At 37.3% G+C, this 23,556-nt stretch overlaps 1 protein-coding gene across 2 annotated transcripts in view; it reads left to right on the plus strand.

Moving 5' to 3' along the window:
* Positions 1–23,556, plus strand: part of Grxcr1 (glutaredoxin and cysteine rich domain containing 1) — a 106,526-nt gene that overhangs the window by 34,949 nt on the left and 48,021 nt on the right. The window contains exon 1 of one of the 2 annotated variants that reach the window (XR_009226674.1): positions 1,453–1,592. The exons of the other annotated variant lie outside the window; for it this stretch is intronic. The gene's annotated coding sequence lies outside the window, so the exon portion shown is untranslated. Of the gene's footprint in view, positions 1–1,452; positions 1,593–23,556 lie in introns of those variants that run through there. 2 annotated transcript variants of the gene reach the window in all.

Genomic DNA, 23,556 nt, shown 5'->3' on the forward strand with positions numbered 1-23,556 from the left:
TGCTTTGTTAGCAAGTGTAAGAGGAGAGGCAGGCGTGGTACTATGACAGGTGATTCAGTTAATTCCCCCAACCAATTTCAACACCTCCAAAGGTCAGACTCTGAAGCTGAGAACTTCAATGTGGAACTTATGATGGGAGACGTTCATATAACTCCATTAAATGCTGCCAAGAAATAAATTGCTTTGATTGAACATTTCCAATCTCCCCAAGAGAAAACATTTTTTTTCTGTCCGATTCTTTCTACTTGAAAATGCTCAATGGATGTATTTTCTTCCTTGCTGTTAGGGAGAAAGCAGAGATTCAGCAGGGCAGTTCTATTATAGATTTTTATAAACTCAGACAACGCCAACTGGGATCAGAGAGTTCTAGAACAGAGTTAAACTTATTTTGGTGCTTTCTTCATTTCGGTTCCTTTGAGCTCAACTTTGAATGAATATATGGGTGAAAATGTTCCAAGTGTCCACTAGAATGTTAATTCCATAAAAGGCATAAATTACTTTTTGCCTATTCACTGCTGTTGTTTCCAGTGCATGGAACAGTTCCTGGCACACAGCAGATGTACAATAAATTAAAAAAAAATAAATGGACCATGGAGCTAGTATGACCCAATATAAGCTTTCAAAATTCAGCTAATGCCTGTAGAATAGAACAGTCCCTGGCACATTAAAAAAAAAAAAAAAAAACCAACTCAGTAATGTTAATTCCTTCTCTCCATTCTTTGTTTTTTCTCCTGCTACAATAAATAGAGGATAATCAAGCCACTAAATTTTCATAAGGGTGTAAGAAGTGATTTATGTCAGGTGTAAAATCTAACGCAAAATCTGACAGGTTCAGAGACAAATGTTATATTTGAATTAATAAATGGAATATATGCAACAATAATATTACATATTTAAACCAATCTCCTTGAAAGATGAACAAAGTCTCAGACCCATTTTCCAAATAGAACCCCAATACCAATGTTCTTATGTAACTCTTTGAAAACTCTAATGAATACTTGAAAAGAAATAAAGAAAGAAAACCAAGTGTTTTCTGCAATTTGGTCAAAGTTCATGTTTTCCTTATAAAGCAATATATGCATGTGCTCAGAGCATCTCCATAAAAGAGAAAATTTTGAGGTGTGAGGTAGGTTTTCTAAGGTGGGAAAGCTCTTCACCTGGTTTCCCCCCAGTATCATGAACTCTTGAGAATGTTTTAGAATCTAATAGACTGTGAAATAGAAATGACAAAAAAGGTATAAATATGGATCTGGCTGAAGATATTTCAGTATGTTTCTGGAGACTTTAACAATATCATCAATTAGCAGGCAGTGTTTTGGGTTTGGGAAATGCAACTCGGTTTAGAAAGCTGCATCCATAATGGATACTTGACAGGAAGGAAGGCATCAGAGCAATTTCCTTCTGTTAATTTATCCTGCTTTGCAGTCTCTAGACAATGCTAAGTTTTGAAGATAGCAGCTCAGCAAAAGTCAGAATGAGAAGATGGCGGTTTATTCTCTTTTATTGTGTTTGAGCCCCAAGTTTATACACCTTTTCTCTACCATTTTTCACGTTTATGGATAATTCTTCATAAAGTATTGGGGAAATATCAGGTAGGTTGCATTCAGGTAGGTAGTTGTATGTCCTTTTAGAAAGTGTTATGATTTGGATCTTGAATGTCCTCCCCATACTCAGACCTCCAGAAAGGCCTTTATGGTAAAAGCCTTGGTATCCAGGTGGAACTTGTAAAAGGTGGCTTCAGTGGGAGGTCGTTAGAACATTGGGGAGTGGGCCTTCAAAGGACATTGGGGAATGCCAGTCAATCATGGAATGGAACCATTAAAACTATGAGTCGAAGTCAAACTCTCCTGGTTATAAATTGGTTATGTGAGATTTTTTGTTATATTGTAATTGACTAACACAGAAAGTGGAAGGCCTTTTGGCTTAGTCACAGACCCATTTATATAAGTAAATATATAATCTAGGGTAATAAGTAAAACTTTGAACTTCATTCAAAGTTTATTTCTATTATCCTCCAACTGGGGTCTCTCAAGTCTGAAAGGCTGACAGTGGGGAGTGAGAAACAGGGGTTTCTTCTCTAGTTCCCTAACTTGTTCTTCTCATGGTACACCTCTATACCTTTCCCTGTCCTCTGTAGGGTCTTTGGTTGATGGACGGAGCACAAGTCTTTCATGATCAAATGTAACCTGTCATGCTATCTTCTGGGAATTTTGCCTTTGCAAGCTGATTTTTCCTCTCATGCTATACTTTTTTGAGTTTATCATTGATACCTCCTTTGGGCCCTTTCAACTCTTGTCTTTATTTTAAAAAAAGGAATTATTTTTTAACTGATAAATAAAATGTTTGTATATATTTATGGTGTACAACATATTTTGAGATATGTGTGCATTCTAAAATGACTAAGTAATTAACATATGTGCCACCTCATTCTTATTGTTTTTTATAGTGAAGACTATCTTCTTAGCAATTTTTAAGAATGCAGTACTTTGTTACTAACCATAGTCATCATGTTGGCAATAGATCTCTTGAATTTATTCTTCCTATAAATGAAACGTTTGTCTAACCAACATTTCAACTGCCCTCCTCTGGATATATCATGCAGTACCACCCCCCTGCATAGACTCCTTCTTTGTCATCTGGCTATTCATTTCTCATCACTTGAATGTGTCTCTCCACAGCAGTATTATTGGGCAACATTCACAACAGCTGCAGGCTGCTCCTTGCTTCATGGCCCACAAGTAGTCTACAAGGAGAAAAAACATTAACCCTTCAGAGTTGGTTTAAGTGCAGTCTGCTCTCCAATGCTGCGTCTTTATTATGCAGTCATGGCCTCACAGCCAGCCTCTTGCCTGTAGACCTTTCTGTAAATCATAAGGGAAATAGGTCAAGTCAAACTGTCTCTGAGTGTTTTATTTTTTAAACTCTCTCCTAATCCCAACTAGGTAAAGGATAGAAAAATGCCACAGCCCTCCAACAATACATCCAAGAAAATTCTTTCTCTTTTTCTTTTGTGTCTTCAACCTTTTCATGTAGTTCAGGTTAGTGAGGTTAGTGATAAAGTAGCTTGATTCTTCTAGCACCTACTCTGCATGTGGATCACTTGGAGATGATGTTAATGTGCAAGATCTAATTCAATAAGTCTGTCTTCTGTCCTGGGACTGTGCATTTCTTTCTTTCTTTTTTAAAATAGTCTTTAGTTATACATGGACACAGTATCTTTATTTTGTTTATTTACTTCTATGTGGTAACTGAGGATCGAACCCAATGCCTCACACATGGGAGGCAAGTGCTCTACCGCTGAGCCACGCCCCAGCTGTCCTGGGATTGTGCATTTCTAACAAGCTTGTGGGTGATATTCTTGTTGCTGGTTCATGTGCCACACTATCTATTCTAGAGAATATCCTTTATGCTATACTTTTGTGAGTTTTATCGGTGATATCTCCTTTGGGCCCTTTGATACCTCTGAAACTGTGAGCCCCCAAATAAACTTTCCTCCTCCACAGATGTTCTAGTTCAGTCCTTTATTCACAGCAGAAAAACAGTTGACTAATAAAGTGACTTCTCTGAGTTGGGGAATGCTTCTATAAACTAGGAAGACTGCTGTGCTGGGATATCAAGATAGGGTTCCAGCTCATTCTTTTAATTCTCTATTTTGTTTTGGAAAGTTAGCACAAAAGATGAAAGAGTGGTGACTAATGTCCTTGCTGATTCAGTATCACTCATAGAATCTTGAAATGGGGTTAAAGGATATGACAAAATGCACAAAACAAATTTAAATATGGATCAAAAATCAATCTCTCTCTCTCTCTCTCTCTGATCTATAAAGCCTATGGAGAAGTTCATTGTCATCACCAGGTGAGAATTCTCACAATGTAAAGGACTATGCTGCATTATGAAGGATCAGTCATAGGCAGCTGTAGAATAAGTGAATAACTATAAGTTTTTGAATGCCAGTCTACATAAGGCACTGTGCTATGCCAAAAAGGAATGTGAAATATCCCTGTTCCCATGGTGTTTATAGTTTATTTGTTGAGTGAAAATATACTTCCTTTGGCCATGAATTACAACCAAGACTCAGACCAAGCACAAAAGGAGTTGGATGCCTCTGAGTTTGATAGAGCTGGTGGCACTTGGACTTGCCAACATCCCAGAAAGTTTATTGGGAAAATGTTCTTCTCTACTGACCACAATCCTAGTCCTGAACTCCTGAAGGTGGAGAAGGAATAAGGAGATCTGATGTTTCCTCTTTCCTAAGCTAAGGAAGGGAAGGGGTCAGTGTGGGCATAATTAGAGGCATCTATGATTTTAGGGACCCACGAATAAGGAGAGACTACAGCTTTACTCGATAATTAGACATGGGCTCCATGGAAAACCTAACTTTCCAATATATTATTAAAATGTAGGAAAAGAGAATTAGGGATTGATGGCTTGGTGAGACGTTACTAAGAGAGAAAGCTAAGACATATCCCATGCATAGTTCTCAGCTTAAGTAGATACCCTCCCACCCCTATTCCTGGTTATTGAGGACAATGATATAGGAAGCTACAGTCTTCCTGGGCAAAAGAGGAAAAATTGGGGAAATGGGGAAAAACTGAATCATAAACCAGAATGATGTTGCCTGAATCCGCGAGGTGGGGATCAATTGGAAGAGGCTGTCATACCTTATAAAGACTTCCAAAACAAAGTGAGTCTTTGAGAGTCTGCATTCACACCTATCTGTCTCTCATCTAACAAGAACAACTCTCATGCGCCATCAAGCAAATACTGAGTAAAGTGAGATATTTGTGTTTTAATATCTTCCCTCCTAAATTCACATGTTAAAACATACCCCCCATCAATATAATGGTTTTAGGATGTAGGGCCTTTTGGGAGTGTTTGGTCATGATGGGTAGAGCCTTCAAGATTCAATGAATACTGTTAATATGAGAGTGGGTTAGTTATCACAGGAGTAAGAGTTCCTGATAAAAAGAATGAGTTTTGCCTAATTTTTTCTCTGTGTCATGCTTGCTTGCCCTTCTGCTATGAGATGATTTTCACAATATGTGCTCTCTTGATCTTGAACTTCTTAGCCTCCCAAACTGAGTGAAATAAACTTCCATTGTTAACAATTTATCCAGCTTGTAGTATTTTGTTTATAGCAGCAGAAAATGGACTGAGACACAAATACTACTGTATTATTCTGCTTTCTGCTGCTGTAATGAAATGTCTGAGGTTGAGATTTATTTAGTTCACAGTTTCGAAGATTCAAGAGCATTTGGAGAATTAGCACATGTTTGGCTTTGGTAAGGGCCCATCTTTACTGCATTATGACATGGTAGATGACATCATGGTAGGAGCACATGTGTGGAAATAGAGGTCACACGGTAAGACAGGAAACCAGAAAGAAGGGAAAAGCTAGTATTTCTCTTTTTATAACAACTCATTGTCTCAAGAACTAACTCATTTGACAAGAGCAGCATTAATCCCTTTTGAAGGCAGTGTCTCTGATGACCTAATGACCTCCCACTAGGCCTCATTTTTTCCACTTCCACCACTTGCCAGCATTGACCAAGCTTCAAACACATGAAACTTTGGGAGAAATAAACCACATCCAAAACATTAAAAGTACCTTATTTATTTTGCTACTCAAATTTTTCTAGCTTTGATCATTGAAATCCCAGATGCCTATTTTGACCCTTTGAGATACCCACATTATTGAGGTTTTTGTTTTGATATGACCATGTTTTTATATCTAGTACAATTTCAGCTCTAGTCTTAGAATTGTCAATTTCTCCAAGAAGCTTGAGTTCATTTTAGTGGATAAAGGGTATTAAAAAATATCTGGGTGCTAAGGGTGCTGAGTGTGCTCATTGCTTCAGGTCTTCTCATTTGTCAGAATGTTAAAATATATGTGTGTATACTAACCTGTGTGTAACCCTTATCTGTAAATATTTCTATGTGTCACCACATAAATTAAACTAAACATAAATTCATACCAGTGCCTACAACATGGATATTATCACACGGATTATTGTAGTCTTCCCCCGACCTTGCTTATTTCTAAACTTCCATTTTTAATAGTGAAAAACATGAGTCCCATCATCTATCATTCATTTACTTAATTGTTAAATTTCAGTGTATATGTATGAATGTTACAATATATATTTTAAATAATCTATATTCATATTCAAATATAATTATATAGTTTCACGTGTAATGTAAGTACCCTAATAGAATATCTATTGTAGTATTCCTAATTCTTCTTTCCTGTCTCATATATTGGGGTTGTTGGAAGTAAAATCCATTAAATTTTGGGGTAACCTGTAAGACAATGGCCATCTGGGCTTTCTTTCTTTTATAGCAGTCTATCTTTGGTCACCAGTAGTTTATTAAAATTATCTCTCATATTCCATTTGATATGAAATCAATTGATGTGCCCATTATCAGATGAAAGGATAAAGAAAATGTAGTATTCATGCAAAATGGAATATTGTTCAGGCATAAAAGAAACGAAATTCTTTTATTTGTGGCAACATGGATGCACATGGAAAGCATTATGTTAAAGGAAAAAAACCAGAAAGACTGATATTCTCACTCATATGTGAAAACTTAAAAAATTGGTCTCGTAGAACAAGAGAGTTGTGTAGTGTTGCTGGAGGGTAGGAAGACTGGGAAAAGAGGATGGAGGGGGTTGGATACTTAGGTGAAATGAATAAGTGCTAATGCTCTATAGTATGTTAGGGTGACTAGAGTTCACAACAATTTACCATGCATTTTGTATAGAACTAGAAAAGAAGGGTTCAGAGACTCTCAAAACAAAGAGAATGATTCATGTTTAGGGAAAGGGAAATGCCCATTACTCTGATTTGATCATTACTGATTTTATATACGTATGGAATAACTACACTGTACCCCATAAAAATGTATAATTATTATGCGTGAATTAAAAAATTTACAAAAGTAGAAAAAAAGAATAGATGAGGAATAATTACCATTTAAGTATTCTTACCAGCTATGGCATTTTTAGCTTGTGCTCCAGGTGAGTATATCTCAGTTACATCTGTCTGAATGCATCTGTCTCTTAAAATATCAGGGTGACAATTTGCTCTGCAACCTGCAACCCCAGTTCTTTCATGGACCCAAGGAAAATCATTACCTTTCACTTTCATCCAGCTTTTTCTTATTGTAAGGAAGGGATCAACAACCATCAAGCTCTTCATGTTGGAGCTGAAACTGGAAAACCCAAACTATTTGGTTTTAATAATGATGGTGTCATTTGGTATTCTGAAAGAAAACAAGTGGTTTATTTCTATGATCAGATTTCAGCTGTAATATATTGTAATAAATGGGTCAAGGAATGATACTAATTGGCTTTTAGGAGCCTCTTAGTTTTTCCATCTTAATTATATAACCATATTACTTTCCAATAACATCAATAACAACCTTTTTTCTTTAACTTTAAAAATCACCAACACTTTAGGCCAGGCATGGTGGTGCACACCTGTAATCCCAGCAGCTCGGGAGGCTGAGGCAGGAAGATCACGAGTTCAAAGCCAGCTTCAGTAAAAGCAAGGCACTGAGCAACTCAGTGAGACCCTGTCTCTAAATAAAATGCAAAATAGAGCTAGGAATGTGGCTCAATGGTTGAGTGCTCCTGAGTTCAATCTTCAGTACCAAAAAAAAATTATCTACACTTTAGACAATTCACTTTTTAAAAAACATTATTAGCCCTATCCTTAATTTCTATCTTATAATAAAAATTAATCTTCTAAGCATATACTGGTATTTTATTAATATAGAGATGTCAAAATAATTCAGATTTCTCATTAATTTTAATGGAGTAGAACAATGACTATTGTTTCCACATAAAATATTTCCTAACTTCTTTCAAATATTACTTTTATCCCTCATTAAGTCTCTCTGTCTCTCACTCTGCCTCTCTCTCTCTCTTTTTTTTTTGGTACCAGGGATTGAACCCTGTGTTGCTTAATCACTGAGCCAATCCCAAGCCCTTTTTTAAAATTTTATTTAGAGACAGGGTATCTAAGTTGCTTAGGGCCTCACTAATTTGCTAAGACTGGCTTTGAACTCCTGATCCTCCTGTCTCAACCTCTGGAGCTGCTGGGATTACATTCATGTGCCATAGTGCCTGGCCCATTAAGTATCTTTATTAAGGTTTATAATGTTAATATTTAGTCAATTATGAAGTATATTTGCTCTATTTTGTGGTTCCATGACAATTAGTATACATACAGAAATGTAAGTGGATTAATTTGGGCAAATTATTTAAACTCTTTATGCCTCAATTTCTTCCCCTGGAAAGAGAAATTATAACCATAATATTACCTCATTTTGTTGTTGAGGATTAAAATGAGTTATTGTAAGTGAGATCTCTAGTTTAGAGCCCACATATGGTAAGCACTAAATGAATGTTGGCTATCATTAGTATCTTTGGTGGTTTCAATGACCATTACTTAGAATAACACTGTGTGTGTTTAAAGCTGGAAGGTACTTGAAAAGCCATCTTGTCCAGGAATCATGACCTGACTGAATTTGATTTTCAAGAGTTTTGTTGTATAACTATTTTAAAAATTATTTTTAATCTGAATGCCTTTTGAGGGTGCCGCAGTCTGGCTGGGCAAACTAACTGGGGGGTGACAAGCAACTTGTGAAGGTTGATACAGCGGGAGCCGCTTTATTACGGGACAGAGAAGTATATATACCCAACTAATTACACACAGCTTAACTGAATTAACATAAACTAGATACAGCAGTCAGTCATTAAGGAATCTCCATCATCTTAATGGCTCGCTGGCGTTACTCAGAAACCACTCCTCCTAGCATACTGCCAGGCGCCATCTTAACCTGGTTGTGGCCCTCATCATGAGGGAGCATTCAACTTAGCTCCTCAGAATCTCCATTAATCTCTGTCAAATTCCATTTGTCATTTGCCTCCAACATTTGGTTACCTGCTTAGTTCCTGAAAAACCTTTAATTTATGGCCCCTGATTAAAGCTGTTGCTCTCATTTAATACAGAGGCAAATGTCTTCCATACAAAAGCCCCAAAGTTGTGACCATGCTGCAAATAAGATAAGAGACTTGAGTTTCCTAGCCCAATGCTATCCCCATACTCCCTGGTGTCTGCTTTAATTGGAATTGCTTAGATCAAGTCCCCATGTAATAACAATAGACTGCAGGGCTTATCAAAGAGTCACATTTCCGTACACATCAGTGGGGAGAGTATGAATTCTTGGGGATAAAATAATCCTCCCTATTGGGAATTCCCCCAAAATGACACAAAACAAAACAGGAAACATAGGAATGTGTGTGGCAATGTTCACACTGTCCTTGCCCACTTTTAATGATATGGGTGGGTCAGGTGAGGGGTATATTTGAGAAGTTCTTCCTTTATAAATATGGCACATATCCGAACCTAGGGCAGCAACTCAAGCACATCACTTTTAAATTTCTATGTGAGGAGCTCAACAAACACAGCTGCTCCTCCTGCTGTCTGTAAAGAGGGAGTAAAGCTAAAATTATTTGTGTGGGACTAAAGTGTTGTAATAGGAAACTATTCTGGTGGTAGGCATGGTAACAACAATGAAATCGTTTCTACAAAATATAAAAGGAAGCAGAATGAGGTAATTAATTTTAGCACTCTAGATCTGGTATGCAACGTGAAGCCTATACAACTAGGAAAGGTGGATGGGTTGTGATTTATTTAAAATGAGATGCCTGTTTTAAAAGTGAATTGAGTTTTGGTGCAAGATTTTACTTTTTCCATCATATTTTTCTCTTGAAATCAAGAAAGGAAATAAGACAGGATAGGTACTTGAACATGAATCACTGTCAACCTAGTGGGAGGTTTGGATTAGGCCTCTCCTTCAGTAAGAATGAGAAAATAAGAAAAAAAGTTGACAGTCTCATCCCTCAACAGTCATAGGACTGAGAAAATTTCCTGTAGAATGTTTGTTTACTCTCCATAGGGTGTAAGTAGAATATGCTATTTAAAAATTGGGGCACAAATAGAATATGTTATTTAAAAATTCATTCTTGTGACAAGAAGAGAGATTTCAGGTTGGTGATTTACAATTTGTCATGTGCACCAGAAACATGGGGCTCTTATTGCAGTAGTGGATTACTGCACCATCATTAGTGAGGTTGGGGCCTAGGACCTGCATCCCAAGACAGCTGAAGCCAGTGACCTACAGAATTACTTTGAGAAGGCATGACGATACATTTGTCTCTTATAGGAATTCTAGAGGATTTAATCTCTACCTGCCACCTCCTATTTTTAGCTTTATTTTAGGGACAGAAAATAAGACAAAATAGATAATAATATAATTTGAAGTACTTTGAAGACTTAAATCTTGCCATCAAAGTACTCACAATCTGCTTGGTAAACACATGCCATTAATAAATGGCATAGGGGTTGGGAATGTAGCTAACTGGTAGAGCACTTGCCTAGCATGTGCAAGGCCCTGGTTCAATCCCCAGCAAAACACGCAAACGAAGGAACAAACAAACAAAACAACGTAAGATTGGCATAGGTTGAAGAGTAAGGGGAGAAAAGGAGGATATTTGAGAGCAAGAGGAAATTGCAAAATTCTCAATGAAAGGATTGAGATGTGATATGTTCATAGAAAACACTGCATTATTTAGTTGAGAGATAGAGGTAACAAAGCTTAATTCTATTTTTCTGTACTTCAGCTATCCATTCTAGGGAAAACTATTTTATGTCTCTGAGTCTCAGTGTCTACATCTTTCTAAAAAATAAAAGCACACTATAGAGTTGTAACACACACACACAAATTATTTAATTCTACGACTGGCAGAGAGTAGTTGCTCCATGAGTTGCTATTTTTGTTATCCTTTAAAGAAGAGTTGGCTGTAGAAATAAAGAGGAAATATGCTGAAAGCGAAACCTCAGTAGTTGTATTCCATCAGATCACTCTAGTTTAAGTATGCTGGTATTCAGAAAGTATCTCTGAAGTTTTGACTTCCAGTTCAGAGTTCAAACTTATAAGATCATACAAATCACCAGAACTATTTGATACAGAAAAAAAGATCTCTGGGCCCAGTGCCAGAGTTTATAAGTCAGAATCTCCAGGACAAAAGCCTAGACACCTAGATCAATAAATATCCATGTGGCTTTTAGGTTAGGTACTAGTCAGAGAGCATCTTAGATTCAGGAAGCAACCAGGCCAAAGCCATTCAAATGGAAACACAGAAAAAAGATTTATGGAGAATGAGAAGTGGGACTCCCTAAGGTTTAGGTACTTTCATTTATTCCTTTAGGAGATATTTTTTTTCAGCATCTTGTATGTGCCAGATATTGCTCTGGGTCAGTGGTTTAAATTTGTATGTGCCAGATATTGCTCTGGGTCACTGGCATAAATTTGCCTTCTAGAGGTCATTTGTCAATGTCTGGAGATATTTGTTTTTCACAGTTTGGAGGTTGCCATTGGCATCTGCTGGGTCGAGGCGGTGGATGCTGTTAAACATCTGATAGTGGATAAGACAGTTAACCATTTCCCATCCAATAATCATCTACTGCAAAATGTCAACAGTAGTAAGGTTGAAAAACCTACTCTCTGTGTTGGTAAGGAAGATAGCTAAGCTCCATGCCCTAATGAAATGTATATTCTTTTAATGGGAACATAATTGAGAGTGATAAAAGGTAAGGGAAAATTAGAAAGTATGGGACAGAGTATAAAGAAGTATATAAGCCAAAATAAGAAGTTTGGATTTTATGTGGCAGGGAATCAGAGCCACTAAATATTTTAGATGGAAGGTTTGAGAGATTATTCTGAATGGGTAGAGGAAGTAGTGTACTAGGGAGAAAAAATTGATGAAGCAGAAAGGATGTAATAATCTAGGCAAAAAGTGATGAGATTTGAGAGTTGCTTAAAATGATAAGAAGAAAGCAATAGAGATAATAGAGAAAATACCTTAAGGACACTTCCCAGGAAAAATTGGCCTATGATTTGGTATGATCAATAGGAGGATTGGGTAGAAGGTGGCTCCATGGTCCAAGAGAAAATAAGCAGACCAAAGCTAGAGAGGGAGCAGAGAGAAAAGGAAACTGGGGGAAAGTTCAACATGTAGACTAGCCAAGTTTGAAATTATGTCGGGATTCTAAAAATGGAAAGCCCATTAAACTGTCCCACAAATGAGAGGAAAAGAAAATAAATATTAACCTGGGAGAAGAAGAAGGGAAGTTATAGTTTCAGGAAATCAGAGAGATGAGTCTTTCAAGACAAGGATTTATAGAAAAGATATCAAGGTTCAGCACCAAGCCTTGAGGAAGGCCAGTGATTAGCAGTCACTTATGCATCTTTGTACAAAGTCCAATCATGCCACCTGTTTTATTTAATCCTCATCAGGGCTGGGTGACATGAGTGGGTAGGTACATTTTACCTGTTTTATGAATATGGGAACCAATTGGCTATAGGTCATCTTACTACAAAATATCAAAGATGGGTTTCACAGTTGAGGTTTCCTACCTCTGAATTCAGAATTTTCAATGTTATGAGCACCAGGAGTCAAGAGGAAGGAAATTATTTGTGCACTCCTAAGGTCTTGCTCATTCTGAATAGCCAAGGTGATATGTGAGTGTGGAGGTGGGCTTACGTCCCCAGTGTGTGGAAACTGTTACTACCTTTCTTTCAAAAATACTGTTTCTGGAAAGTTTTTGATTTATAAAGAGCAAAACAATCTGAAAAGTTCACTGGATCTGCTGAAATCCTGGCTATTGCATCAGTCAGTGTCTTGGTTTGTGATATGATCTGAATATTTGTGTCCCTTTGAAACTTATTAATTGATACCTAACCGCCAAGGTGATATAAGAGTTAGCACCCTTGGGGGGTGAGGAGGCCACTCCACTTCACTCTCATGAATGAGGTTAGTGCCTTTATAAAAAAAGGCCAGAGGCAGCTCATATGCCCTTCCACCTTGATAGGACACAGCAAGAAGTCACTGCCTATGAGGAATGGGCCTTCCCCCAGACACATAATCTGTTGCTTGGGTTACTGATCTTGGGCTTCCCTGCCTCCAGAACTCTGAGAAATGAATTTCTGTTGTTTCTAAGTCTATGGTATTTTGTGATGGCATCTCAAAAGGACAAAGACACATTGCTCATGACAGAAACATGGAAACATGAAGAATTAAACAGACACACACACCCCCAAACTACCCCCAAAACACAAAGGGGAATTAATTTATTGACTCATGTAAATAAACCATGGCCATGGCAGGAATGAAGATGAACAACGAACATGGAAATGCTGTCAGATCCCTTCTCTGACAGTGTGTAGGGGGTAAGAGCACTAGGTCTGGCATCTTCTATGCTTACACTTTCATTGCTTTGGAACCAGAGACAAAGATGCTTTCTCCTTTACAGGTCTGGCTGAAGAAGTGGCTATGTCCTATAGATCTGGACTGTAAATTTCAACAGGTGCTAACGGGTGAACAGTGGGTGATGATAAAGGGCAGCAGACTAGGGTTTTCTTGGGCCTGGTGGACATCTGCACAATATATCAATGGCCAATAATGATTCTCTGTTCTTTTTCAGGCGTGGTTAGCCTGTTTTTAATCCCCTCTTCCCTCTCTCAAAAACACATAGTTTTGAGCACCACTTCACAGTCTTCAATGTTTCTGAAATCGTTGGCTTTAATGACTGTACAACATTATTTCATTTTAATTGTAAGCAAAAGTCTTTTGGTCTTTTTCTTCTTCAACCTGCTATTAAAAATGATAAAATGAGGCAGTGAGAGACTTTTGGCAACATGTTTACATGCGTCATGGTGTTCAGGGTAAGAGGTTGGCCATTGTGAAGTTAGCCTGCAGCTTCTGGCCTGGCAATGTGGTTTCAATTTAATCAGAGGCAAGTGCTGTAAAATTATCCTGTTCAGAATGATACACACCCACTTGGAAAGCTCAGACACACCAACAACCTGCATTTCTGCCTCAGCTACTGATAAGAGCAAAATTGTATAAAATTTTTTAAAGAGATAGAGAAAAATGCTTACTTGAGTGACAATTATTGGATCAGTGTTGATTTACTTATTTTGGATTAGAACACTTTTGTTATATTTCTTTTTTTCTTCATTATCCCCATACACAATGCTAGATTGTGCTATTTTATTAAAATATAACATACACATATAAAATTTAGCATCAGACAGCCTTAAATTTTGGTTGTTCTCTATTCAACAAAAATTCATGGTATCTGTTTTGATGCATTTGGGCTGCTATCACATAACACCTTAGATCTGTAACTTATATATAATAGACATTTATTCCTCACAGTTCTGGAGGCTTGAAATTATGTGATCAAAACATTAGGGGCTGGGGTGTGACTCAACAGTGGAGTGCTCACTTAGCACATGCAAGACACTGGGTTTGATCCTTAGCACCACATAAAAGTAAATAAATAAAATAAAGGTATTGTGTCCAACTATATTTAGTTGTAGTTGGACACAATATATATATGTTTTATATATATAAACTTTAACAGATTCAGGGTCTGGTGAGGCTTAGTTCAAGGATGGTGACTATTGTGGTAGCTGCATGGTAGAAGGTTCAAACCAGCTCCCTCTGGCCTCTTTTAGAAGGACGACAATCCCATTCATGAAGTCTCTGTCCTTAAGACCTAATTACCTCTCAAAGGCTGACCTCTTAATACTATAGCATTGGGAATTAGGTTTCAAAATATGAATTTTGGGGGGACAGCAACATCCAGGTCACAGCAGTGTATATGACCATGTGCCAAACTCTATTAACTCTACAGTATATAAAATTAAGTAACACAAACTTTTCATCTTGGGAAATTCATAGAGGGAAAGAGTCAGTGCAGGGAGCCCAGAAGATGGACAATTCATATCCCACTGAAGAGAGAGGACTGGGAGGTTCCCCAGAGGTGCTGCTGCATGACTTGAAGTTATCCACTGAGGAAGATGATGTTAAGTGAACTGTGGAGAAAAGTATGTTCCAGGCTTAAAAACCACACGAGGAAAGAAAGGGACACCAAAGGACACGATATGTTTTGGAAAAGAGTAGGAGTTTTGTGTCTGGAGAATTTTGCACATAGAACATGGTAAATATTAAATCACAGAACTTGATAAATATTAGTGAAATATTAAACACACCAAAGGGAGTGTTAGAAGAAACAGGACTAGGGCAAAAGGCAGAAGCCACAACAAACAGGGTTTTTCTGGATATTTTGACTTTTATCTTTAAAGCAATAGGAAATGATTATTTTATTATTATTTTAGGCAGTGTTTTCACTGTTGTGACCACAAGGCCTGACAAAAACAATTTTAGAGAAAGTAAAGTTTATTTGGGTTCACAGTTTCAGAGGTCTCAGTCCATAGATGACTGATTCCATTGCTCTGGGCACAAGGTGAGGCAGAACATCATGGCGGAAGGGTGCAGTGGAATAAAGCAGCTCAGGACATGACAACCAGGAAGCAGAGAGAGTGTTCCTGAATATGGGCAAAATGTATAGGCCAAAGTCCTGCCTGCTTACAGTTACAACACAGTTGATTCCAATCAGGGGATTAATGCACTGATTAAGTAATGGCTTTCATACGCCAGTCATTTCACGTCTAAACGTTTTTTCAGTGACATGACTAGTTGATTGTAGAACATGGGTTTGGTTAGTGTTAGCTCAGAAGATGTCCAAATGATACCTAGACTTCAGGCAATTGGTTGAGTAGGCTTAGTGGCAATGATGATGTGAGCTTCTGACAATCTGACTTCAACCTATGGTAATTATATGCAAGTGCAGATGCTAGCTACACAGCTGGAATTCAGATCCGTATTGTAGGAAAACAGTCTGAGATGAAGATATACATGTGGAGTTTCATTAGCCTTGAATTAGCTGGTGAAAATTTAAAAAGATCATTAGCGAGAAGGAGGTAGCCAGTACACCCAGCTGAGAGCTCCTGGGAAACAGAATGCTTATGATAAAGTGTGACCATCGTGGAACATGGAGAAGGAATAGCCAGATTTGTAGGAGAAAACCTAGAAAAGGGGGAGAATATATATATATATATATATATATATATATATATATATATACATATATATATATATTCATATTCATATATATTCACATATATATATGAAAAATTTCAAGATTTTGTGACCTTGAGAAAGTTATAAATCTCCTTGTGACTCATTTTTATTGTCAATGAAAAAAAATAAAAGCATCAATTACATAATATGTTGTATGGTTATAACAAGAATAAATACATTCAGTAGACATAATTCCTGGAATTCACTCAATAAATAATTTTTATTTTTCCAGTTTTAACTGGGTTATTGATAAAATTATTCACATAAAATCTACCACTTAATGAGACTTACTATTTTATTCAATAATTCACTTAGATCTCTTTCCTACTGGCTGAATCTCCAAAACCTAATAATCAGCTCCAGTATGGAGCTCTGGTAACAAACCAAGCAGATTTGGATGAAAGACATTCCCAGAAATAACTCTTTTCTTTCTTCTGATAATGATTCTGTGATCAATCTTGTTTAAAAACACCTGCATTCATTTCTAATTTGAATTTACAATGAATAATAAGCATTAAACTTCCTTTTCAGAATTGCATAGGTCATTCCAAATGATATAGTGTATACTTGAAAAGACATGACTTTTAATGTTTTGAGCATTATTCTGCACATCTGTTGTGTAATTTTATGTTTCTCACAATTTAGGTGCTTTTATTAAAGCAACCCAATTTGGGGACATTTCAGAAGAAGTGGAAAGGCAATATTTTCTTGCTTTTGAAATCTTAGAGTTATTTGTTCTCTTTGAAGTTGAGCTAAGAAATTACCTAGATTCCTTTGTAGAACTCACAGACTATTTAAACCTCTGGCTTTATGCAGAATTTTCAAATATTTTCACTTGTGTTTTCCTTTTCATGTAACACAAAGCACCTCCCTCATTTGGTCATGCTTAGAATCTGGCTTTCATAGCAATTTCTAAGGCTTATTTGACCAATTGAAGGAAAAGCATTTTGCTAAGTAAGAGATACAAAAGAGTACAGAAGATAGATGGATACACGAGATCGATAAAGAATAAGCAAACCATCTCCCTCACTTTAATCCACTTGTTTCTATTTTTAAATACTCTTTAAGTAGCAACTTAAAGAAAAATCCTATTCACAAGTGATTCTATCAAGGATTTTCAAAGAACAATGTGTTTCATGCTCACCTTACTAGAATTACCTTCCAGTTCTGTTTCCAAAGCAATTTGAAAATTACAAGGAGGAAGATCTAGGCAAATAACCAGAAGTTTGAGAGTGTTCTTGATATGGTCATACATTTGCTTGAGTTGCACTAGATAATTTTCAAGTCTCCTTTCTGTTTCAAGCTTATGTAATTTGAAGAACTTTCATTCCTGTAGCTAGAATCTGATACTTTATTTACCTATTTGTGGTAGGCCACTGAAAAATAGCTACCTACCTTCCTGCAATATCTGTCTCCTAATCCCCAGACTCATAAATATGATATCTCACGGTAAAAAGGACTTGAAGATATAAATAAGCTAGAAACATTGAGATGGGAAAATTATCCTGGATTATTGGATGAGCTCAACGTATATGTAGCATCATAGCCGGAAGGCCCAATGGAGGAAAATCTGCTTAGTTCACGGCAGAATCAGAAAGCAGAGAGAGGGGAGGGAGAGAAGGGTCTCAGGGAAGATGAATCCTTTCAGGACACATCTCTTACAAAAGGGAGGCAGGGAAGTTCAGAGGCAGAGAGGAAGGGGAGACTGGAGGTAGTGCTTCATCTTCAAGAGCCTTGAAGATGGAGGAAGGGAACTTGATCCAAGGATACTGTAGCCTCTGGAAGCTGGGAAGGCAAGGTAATGGCTTCTCCCCTGAATCTTAGAAGAGACTGTAGCCCTGCTGACACCTTCTGCCTCCTGAAACCTAGCTGGGACTTCTGACCTCCAGAATTCTAAGATAATATGTGTTTGTTGTTTTAAGTCACTGAGTTTGTGGTAATTTGTTAAAATAGGAGTTTGAAATTAAAGCAATAGGGAGTGATTATACTATTTATAAAAGTTTAGGATTCATAGATTCTCCCTCAGTCGCTCTAAATTCTTATTTGCCAAAAGACATGAGGTATAGATGGAGTCAAGAGTTCTATGATTTATGTGGATCAAATACCAGCTTTATAATTTGCTAGTCATCTGACTTTAGGCCAGAAACATATTCCTCTGGGCCTCAGTTTTTTATTTGTACAGTTAACATAATAATAGAACTTACCTTACTTATAGAGGTAAAGGACTCATAACTCATAAAGCGTATCTTAGCTTCTTACATCAACCTCTAATTTCCTCATCAGAGTTCTCCAGTAGTTACCCCCACTCCATGGCCCAAGTGCAGCATTAGGAGTTAGATGAGACTGGAACCCTGACCAACAGGGTAGTCAGAGGGACAGATTAACCTCAGAATAGGAAAACAGGAGGCGACAGGGATGAGAAGTGTGCCTGAGGCTGGGTCCAATTTTCTCAACTTCTGAGTTTTCTGTCTTTGCCGCTCTTAGTTCTCAGTCTATTATGGGAATTCCTCAGAGACTTGAGATCACTTCGCTCTGTCACTCTGGAACTTATGAAAGCTTCAAGCTGAAATTTGGTATAGGTAATTCAGTCTCTAAGGTAAATTCTTATTGCATCCAAATCCACTGAAAGGGATTGACTATATTTAACTGATAATTCAAACATTTTCCTTGGTGTAGAAAATTGAGGACATTTTAAGGTTTTATTGTTTGATATTTATTCATGATATGCATGCATTTGAGAAGATGGAAAAGAAGGACACCTTTCCTGTTTAGAAAGAGCATGAGGGTTTTTGTAAAGAAGATGAAGGGCATTATCAGATGACAGCATGGTGCTTATCTAACCACTTATTCGGAGGCCACTCATTGTCCGATGTTTTAGTCCTTTTTCTTTTGGATTTTCAATTTTAATATTTCAAAGGATGAGATTAAAAGTATATTTTTAAAGATTTTCATTTGTAGAATGTTCTTGATTCATTTGCTGCCTGGCTTTTTAATGTTGTAAGCCTATCATGTTGGGATTGGATGCTCTTGAATATGGTAGTTTTGGCATTCATCTTGATCTTGACCTTTGTCTGCAGAGGTGAGCAAATCTAAAATCCCAGTAGATAACGTTTGTTACAATTTCTATAGAAGTCAAAGTATTCTTGTTATAAGAGAAACATTTTTTGTAGGAGCATAGTTTCTAGGAGAGATTTCTAAATTAGATCTAGTCACTCTTTTCCCATACATGAACTTTGAGTAATAATGACATTGGTGAGCTTGCAACATTTTATAATTAACAATGTGTTTTCAAGGGCATTTTATATGTGATTCTACAACAACATCATGGGCTAGTGCTTTAGTTAGCTTTTTGTCTCTGTGACCAAAATACCTGACAAGAGCAACTAAGGGGAGGAAAATTTTATTTTGGCTCATGGTTTCAGGGTTTTATCTCTGCAGATTCCATTGCTGTGCGCCAAGGTGTGGTGAAGTATCATGGTTTGAGGGTTCAGTGAAAGAGAAACTGTTCATAGTGGAGTCAGAAAGCAGAAAGATGGTGGGGGGGGGGTGGAAAGGGTCACAGGGAAGATGAATCCTTCCAGGGAATATCCCTAGTGACCGGTTAGCTATACTCCACCTGCCTATTGTTATCACAGAGTTAGTCCACTCAAACTAGGGTGGACTGCTTAGGGTATAGCTTCATAATCCAATAATTTTCCCTCTGAACATTTCTGCATTAATATGAGAGTAGGGGTAACAACTCATATCCAAACCATAACAGCTAGATTATAGCTATTCGCATATTAGCTAAGAGAAAACCAAATCCCAGAGAAGTAAACTAGGTTCCCCAAATTCATATAGCAGCTATATTGCTTAAATTTCTCTGGGAAAACATAGCCAATATGCAAAGTATGTCCATAGCTACATCTATATCTATACATACCAGTAGAGATATCTAGATCTAGGAAGAGATTTATTACATTGTATTAACTCATGGGATTATGGAACCTGAGAAGTACAATGCTCCTCAGATTACAAGTTGCCCCAAGGAACCCAGTGGTATAGTTGGAAGGCCTGATAGCCAGAGAGCTAATGGTATCGATTCAAGTCTGGGTCTGCAGACCCAAGAACAATAAGCACTTAGGTCTGAAGACCAGTGACTTAGCTCAAGCAGTTAGGTAAAAAGAAAAGACAAAAACTAACCTCTGCCTTCCTGTTTCTTCAGGCCCTCTACAGATTATTACATGGTGCCCACCTATATTGGGGGGGAGCCATCTATTTTCAAGTGCTAATTTCAATCCAAATGCTAAACTCTTCCAGAAACACCCTCAGAGACAAACTCAGAAATAATGCTTAGTCAGATATCTGGGCATCCTCTGGTCCAGTAGAGTTGACACATAAAATTATAAAATTAACTATCACAGTTGTAGTGTCAGTAAGTGCCAATGGATTGATGGCTGTTTTTTTTTTTTTTGTTGTTGTTGTTGTTTGTTTGTTTGTTTTTGTGCAAAATATTGCTTCCTAAAGAAAGAGTTGATTCAAGTAATTAAACTGTGTGGGTCTCAGTTTCTTTCCATATAAGGTTCTGTGTGAACAAACCAGCCCAGATTCCAAATTGTAAGTTCAAATCTGAAGGGGTGATGCAAAGTCAGTGAATGAAATTGTCCAGATAGAGGAAAGTGACATGAAATTCAGCACTAAAGGACATGTGTCATCTAAAGGGAGTAGCTGATGCCAAACTCCAGCTATTGCTTCTGTGCAGGAATGTATAAAAACTACATTTTTGTTTCATCAGATATTTTGTGTTTTCAAAAGATGAAAATCCAGATTTTATTGGAAACCTTTCTGTGCCTGATTAATGCTGACTTGGTAGACCTGTGACCCCCTTCTATGTGGTGGGTGAAGGGGCTATCTTCATTTTCATGAACTTAGATGAACTACAAAAGCAGCATTGTTTTGGTTTAACTGTCTGAAACACACACACACACACACACACACACACACTGCTTTTTTGGAGAAGAGGTGGAGGATTCATTAGGTTCATTGACTTTTCAATTAGTGTTTGGGATAATTCAGTAATTGCTTTGGACAAATAGACAGTTCCTAAGGATGTAATCAAAATTTGTTTATTTGCAAGATTTTAGAAAGTTAACAAAACAGAAAGAACTCTCTACGGAAACCTTTGCTTGCAAAGATTATGCTCTTGCATTCCTTCCATGTCAGAAAGGTCAGTGAGCTCGGAAAAGGAGAGATATGGAGAGATCTTCATAACATTTTTAAATATATTCCTCTCCATCACTTTTATTCTTAGAATTGGTGGCATATTCCAGACAAAAATAAATGACAGTTAACCTCAAAACATTTATTTTTTGATCACTGTGTAATTGTGAGGTTAAATTTGCTGCTAAGGTTATGAGAATGACGTCTGTAGATTTCAACTTTTTGTTTATAGAAATAATGGTATTGGTGCTGATAGGTGTCAGTCACATTTTACAAAACAATGACACACAATTTTCCAAGTATTTATTATGCATAAGTGTTCATGTTAAGATTTTCACCCTCATTTATTGTATTATTTAATCTTCACAGTCTCCACGGAGTACACATTATTATCCCTGTTTTAAAGATAAGAAAAATTGGACTTAAAGAATTTTAGTAATTAATTCAAGATTATTTAGTTACAAAGAGGGAAATTCGAACCAAGTTCTAATTGAAAGCTGAAAAAGAGGCCAAAAGGTACTTCTTGAGCATCTACTATGTACCATGTTATATTCTGCTTTTTTAGTTCTAGGGAACAAAACTAAGTTGCTGATTAAATGGGGTTATATTTTATTAGTAGGAATAGATAGTGAAGCAATAAGCAAACACCATATAATGTTCCACAACACTGAGTACATTAAAGGAAGGAATTAGGTAAGAGTACAGAGGTGATGTTTTCCATAGGATCTCTGGGAAAATTTTTCTGAATGGTGACATTTAACCAGAGATTGGAGAGAAGTAAAGGGACAAAGCAATGGGGCATCTAGGATTGTTCCTGTGACAGCCCTTTCATGATATAATTTGCCACACAGTTCTAGAACAGTGGGCTGTGGTAATTTACAATAATAGGGTGATGGAGCATCTTCATGGGAAAAGAGCAAGGACTAGGGAGGCAGACTGAGGCTCGGATTCTGGCTCTGTTGCTTTTCCCTAAGTTCCCTAAGTTTATTTCTGCACCATCATTTTTTCATCTGTAAAATCTGTATCATAATACTCATTGCTTATGGGAATAAAGAAAAAAACATGTGAATCCCAATTTGAAGTCTCTAGAACTGCATCTAGAACATGCAGTCATCATGCAATAAATGATATTGTAACTATTTTTAAAACTTCTTTCTTATGGGGAGACATGGTGAAGTTCCCTCCAAAGCTTCACACTTCCACCCTAAAACATAAAACATGTTTTGCATTCCAAGTGTGGGAAGGGCATGCAGCATAGAAGATCATGGCTCTCATTTAGGACTGAATGAAAACAACAACAACAACAACAACAACAACAACAAAAACGGTTGCAATGGAAATAAGCTAAGAAAGGAACCTGTGTAGTGAAGTGGGCTTTCAAATCATGTTACATTCAAGAATGAGAATTCAAAGTGATTTGAGAGCAAGGTGGGCAGAGGTTTATTTAGCTATTGAACATCAAGAAGCACTCAGGATACACATTTAGCTACAGGGTTCAGAATAGCACAGAGAAGGAGAGAGAGCAACAGATATAAAAATTCCTTGCCCACCCTTGCAAGGGCCCACAGCCCTGCATCCACTGGCGTGGGCCTGGTTCTTAAAATTGTACCCTGGAGCCAGGTTGGCCTGTTGCTTGGCAATCAGGAAATCTGGGTCTGGTCCCAATTGCTTCCTGACATGATTCTGAGTCAGACTCTGAGTCAATCACTTTGCCTCTTTGGCCTTCAGGAGGACCAGAAAAGATCCCTACACCTTATCTATCTCAAAGGAGTTTTTTGAAACTCAACAAATTGTTTAATGTGCCCCTTGTGTGTTGTATCTTACTGTTAAATGTGGTAGCATAATTCAGTAAAACGCAAACCTCTATAATCATAGCCCTTATCTCTATCTTGTGGCAATGGATTCCACCTCCTGCAGTGTGTAAATTAGAAACGACTTTGTTGTGGGGAGCTGACAGCTAAACAACAGGGGTTCAGAGGCTCAGCTTGGAGCTCACAGACTTTGGGAGGGTGTGCTTCTGGGTTCAATAACTTGGCCTTACTTTATTTAACTGTCACCTTGTTAAGGTTCATTTCTGAGCCCAGGTTTTTAGATCTATTAATGAAGACAGGAACATCATGTAAGTTATTGCGAGGATTAAATGAATGCAAAGGGATTAACATTATGTCTTCCACTGATATTCAAAAACTTCAAAAAATTTTTATTAAATTTTTTTCCCCTTGAGATTAGAGTTCCTGGAGATGTCTGGGAATTTCTAAGTCCTTGATTTAAGGATATGCATGGGCAAATCTCAGAGA

This window comes from Marmota monax, unplaced genomic scaffold (genome assembly GCF_021218885.2).
Source record: "Marmota monax isolate L192 unplaced genomic scaffold, Marmota_monax_Labrador192_F-V1.1 WCK01_AAM20220418_F8-fsc00025, whole genome shotgun sequence".
Classification (NCBI taxonomy): domain Eukaryota; kingdom Metazoa; phylum Chordata; class Mammalia; order Rodentia; family Sciuridae; genus Marmota; species Marmota monax.